Genomic DNA, 5,191 nt, shown 5'->3' with positions numbered 1-5,191 from the left:
ATTGAGATGCATTTAGAAGCATTCAGTCAATTCTCTTAGAAAGATATTTTGCTATAAAATTCTCATTGCAGCACCAAAACCTAAAATTTGCTTTGTCATGGGTTCAATCTATATTGTGTGGCAGGCCTAGTTCCCTCCTCCCATCCTTCTCCCTCATGAGCAGCCAGCAGAGAAGTGAGAAGGAGGAGTTGCTGCTTGATTAAGAGTGAACTATTTTACTAAAAATGATAAATAAATGTGAGCTAATACAATATAAAAGGAATCAGGAGTAATAAATCAAACAAATGGGAAAGGGAACTTCTAACGGTGCTGCAAGAACAGTGTGTTATGGAAGAAGAAGGGGATGCCCTTATTTTACTGTGTCACTTTGTACCTCCCTCCCTGAAACCATGTGCAAAGGAGCAGGTATGAGAAGCAATCTGGGAACTGTACAGCTGTCCCAGATCTGTCAGTTTATTGAATGATGTCATGGTATGGAAATCCTATGGAAAACCATGACCATGTTTGAAGACTTAAACAAATCAGCAGAAAGTTAAACTGTAATTTCTTATGATTCCTGTCACACACTTGTACTGGAAAACCACCACCAACACCACCATAGCAAAGATACCAAATACTGACCCTTTTCGCCATAGAAAGAAATTATTACACTGTTTAAAATGCAGCTATAAAGGTAGATGGCTCAACATGTCCTTTTGAAGTTATATGCATGCTAACAAAAAATACTGCAAAACATTTTCTGTAAAATTATGTTACATTTTATGTATCACATCAGCTATTTCAATCCTAGCAGCCTGTTCCATATGCTGGTTGTTCAGTGTTCAGTGACCTGACTCTTGTGTACGTGAACATCTATGTGACATACTTTTATGACCAAGTTCTCCGCCTGGGCAGCAGCATCTTGCCACAGTACTGCAGCTTGGATGAGTTTGCACTGCCAGTTATTATGTTACCATCCACAAGTCAGTATAGACAAAGATCACTGATTGTATTTCTTGTTCAGCAAGAAAGGCTGACTGGCTTTCTTTTCTGCACTTTGATTTCATTCATCTCTTTTGGCAGTGTCTGTAATCTTTCTTGAAGTGCTTCATGCAGCAACTTTCCACTTCTGATGCTTTCCCACAATATGGCAGGACCCATCAGTGAACAAGGCATATTGCTTCTCATTTTTCAGTAGTTTATTATATACTGGGTCCTCTATAGTAAATGTCTCTTCCTTTTCTGTGGTTATTCCTTAATCTCTGTCCTTTGGCCAGACTCTGCTCGATTCCAAGCTTTCTGGGTGATTGGAATTTTCTATTCAAGTTCAGTGTATGGTCACTGTTACCTACATACTCCATGTTGCATCAGTTACATAATGTGTGAAAGGGAGCCTCCTTTTGAATATCCAGCCCAATACTGGCACTCAGAATACCTCTTGGTATTCTTGGAGCTCTGCTTCATTACAAGCCACTTCTAAAGCTGCAAAAACCCCTTAAAATGTTGCCAATATCGCTTTTCCAATTGGATCATAGCTAGCCTCAAATCTGCTGTATCTCTAACTCCAAAACCATAGAGGTTGACCTCAGGTGTCCTGCCCAGGGCTCAAGGGCTACTGAAAGAACTATCTCCTGTTTAAGTTGTTCAAAGACAAGTTGTTGCCCAGGGAACTATTTGAAATAGTTCCTCTCCTTGGCAGAGAGGACTTATAATCAGACTATAATTTGGAATACGCATTCTCCAAAAACTCTCAACACTCAAGGAAGCTTGTGTTTTCTTTCTGATGGTTCATGGAGACACAGCAGTTTTTTTGCTGATCACATCTATAGGGATCTGACAATGTACATTTTGCCATTTTTCTGAAAAACTGGGTCTCCTGTACAGGTACTAGCATCCCTATACTCCTCACAGGTTACCTGTCTTTGCTTCCAATTCTTGCGCATTTTCTTCTTGCTCTCCAGTTTGATCAGCAGCTTCTGGTTGAACCATGATAGTCTCTTGTCTTCCTTTCCTGACTTCCTACATCTAAGAATGGAGAGTTCTTGTGCCCAAGGGAAAGCTTTCTTAAAGATCTGCTAGTGCCGCTCCTCTTCCTTCTCCTGAAGGACAGATTCCTAGGTGGTTTTGTTGAATACCTCTCTGAAGAGATGGAATTTGGATTTCCTAAAATTAAGCTTCCTGATTTTACTCTTCATGTTCAATATCTTTTAGAAGTGGGAACTCCACCATTGTGTGATCACTACAGCCCAGGCAGCCTCCCATCCTAATGACAAAAATCAGTTCACTTGTGGTCACCTGGTGACCAACAGCACTAGCACTGCATCCACCCTGGCGGGGCTGCCTGTTGCCTGGATCAGGAAATTATCCTTGATACACTCCAGGAGCCTCCTGGATTGCCTACAGCTTGCCACTACTTTTCCAGCAGATATCAGAGTGGTTGAAGTCTCCCACTAGGAAAAGAGCCTGTAATTGTGATGCCTCCTGTAGCTGGAGGAAGATGGCTTCATCAACAGATTTCATTTAATCAAGTGGCCTGTCGTTGACACCAACCACAAAGTTCCCTTTGTTGCCTCTTCAACTCTCACCAATAGGTTTGTGACTTGCTCATGTCTGTTCTTCAGGGACAGCTCTTCACAGTCTATTCCTCCACTTCTTCCTAGTTTGTCCCTTCTGATCACTTTGTAGTCATTAATAGCCACATTCCAATCATGAGAATGATCACACCAGGTTTTGCTGACAGCAACTTCACCATGACTTTCCACTCCTTTTGTGTTTTTCCCAAGCTGCGTGCTTTAATGTAGAGGCACTTCAGCTGGGCAGCTGGCTTTGTAACTTTGTTAGCCAAGTACATAGCCATCCATGACAGCATTCCAGTCATGTGAGCTGTCCCACCATGTCTCTGTAATCTCAAAGAAATCATGACCCTGTGATCATGACCTCTTGCTCTTCGTGTCTATGCTCCATACTGCCTGGATGGGGAATAGGCATGTCAGAGAAGAAATGGGAGCAGAAGATGCAGGTTTCTTAGAGGGAAGCTATACAAACCCTTGAAGTGGCTGGCCTTCTGATACTTTTCAAGGGAAGCAGCTGAGAAAGATTTGTCAGTGTTCTGGTTGGCTTTGCTTAGTCCTCATTTAGTTGAATTGTATGAGCACTGCCATTTTTGGATACTGCCCCCAGGTCCTTCAGATTGTTCTCAGTGGTGCATAGTGACAGGACAAAGAGACACATACTAACTGGAAGGGAAATCCATCTGAACACAAGCAAAAAGCTTTTATACTGTGAGAGTGTTAAAACACTGGAGCAGATTACCAACACAGACCATGAAGTCTCCATTCAAAACCCAGCTGGACACAATCCTATGCAACCAGCTCTAGTAACTTTATTTGACTAGAGGAAGATTGGCTGGAAGACTGAATAGGGAAAATGGGCCTGGGGGTATTAGTTGACACTCAGCTGAACACGATCCAGCAGTGCGCCTGGGTGGCCAAGCGGGTCAATGTCTTCCTAACTTGAATCAGAAATAGCATTGCTAGCAGAAGCAGGGAAGTGATTGTCCCTCTGTACTCTGCACTGGTGAGGCCACAACAGGAGTACTGTGTTCAGTTTTGGCCTCACTACAAAAAAAAGATGTCGAGGTCCTGTAATGTGTTCAGAGAAGGGCAATGAAGCTGGTGAGGAGTCTGGAACATAGGCCTTATAAGGAGTGGCTAAGGGAGATGAGATTGTTTAAAGAGGAGAAGAGGAAGGTTGAGACCTTATCGCTCTCTACAACAACCTGAAGGGAGGTTGTGGTGAGGTGGGAGTCAGCCTTTTCTCCCATGTAACTAGCAATAGGACTGGGGGGAATGGCCTCAAGTTGCACCAGGGGAGATTTGGGTTGGACATTAAGGACACACTTCTTCTCTGAGAGTGGTCAGGCACTGGAACAGATTGTCCAGGGAGGTGGTAGAGTTACCGTCCCTAGAGGTGTTCATGAAACGTTCAGATGTTATTCTGTGAGACATGGTTTAGAGGAAATGGTGAAATGGTGAAATGTTGGATTCTATTATCTTGTAGGTCTTTACTAACCTTTGTGATTCTATGATTCCCTGATTCTAAATTAAATATTACCAAAACAGTGGGGACAAAAAACACATAGTAACAGCAATCCAGCTCCTCTGGTGTTTTACAAATAAAAACTTAATTGCCTTCGTGTTCCATAGTGATGTGCCCTTATTTTCTGCTCTCATTATAATATCCAGACATATTTTCTAAATTTTAGACTAAACAAGTCATCTGCATAGCTAGAAATGAAAAAAATCTTACAGAAATAGAATTTCATTGCCCTACTTACGTGAACTCTAGAGAGAAGTACTTGCATATGAGCATTTAATCTGTCATAAATCAAAATTCTACCAGGCCTTCAGTTGTATGAACATATATATTCTCATAAGCATCAAAAGTCTATCTTCACACTTGAATTGATAGCTGGATTGGCCATCATGATTATTCACAACCAGTGTCCTTTGGAAGACTTACTAGTCACAATTTAAAGGCAAGAAAAAAATATTACTGGTGTATTGATAGGATTTTTATCACTCCAAACAAAATGCCATGTGAAAAGAAGTGAGGAATAGGAAGACTGAAAGAAGTAATAATACTTTAGAGCAGGTTTCCTAGTCTTACAAATAGGCAAAAGATAAACTCTGAAAATAAAGGTATGGAAAGCATTCCAGTGAGAGAATGACTTCAGATAGCCCAAAAATTAATCAAAAATTTTATTCTGGAATAAAAACCTTCAATCAATTGTGACAGTATAGCAGAAAGTAACGAAGGTTGAGTTATTTCTCTGATGTTTATTTTACAGCAGCTGTATTTATAAAAACATACTAGAACAGCAAAAACTATTAAAAGGTCCATTTCTAATTTTAAAAAACATTTTTTATTATTATTTGTATTGATTGACACAATGCAGGTAGCAGAAAACATTCTTCATCTTATCTTTTGGCCATATCTACTAGCTGTTACCACCTACATACAATCGTGAAATAGGTATATGACTGGATTTTCTAAATTAAACTGTCTCATAATTTTAAATTAAATACAATTGAGAGGTGCTGGGGGAGTATCTAGATTACTTAGCACATCACTATTATTTAATTGTTTAATCTAATAGTGAAGTTTCATTCTCTGCAAATAAAAAGCTAATACGTGTGCTAAAGTATGATAA

The sequence above is a fragment of the Meleagris gallopavo genome, chromosome Z (genome assembly GCF_000146605.3).
Source record: "Meleagris gallopavo isolate NT-WF06-2002-E0010 breed Aviagen turkey brand Nicholas breeding stock chromosome Z, Turkey_5.1, whole genome shotgun sequence".
Taxonomy (NCBI): Eukaryota; Metazoa; Chordata; class Aves; order Galliformes; family Phasianidae; genus Meleagris; species Meleagris gallopavo.
This window is presented reverse-complemented; position numbering follows the sequence as displayed.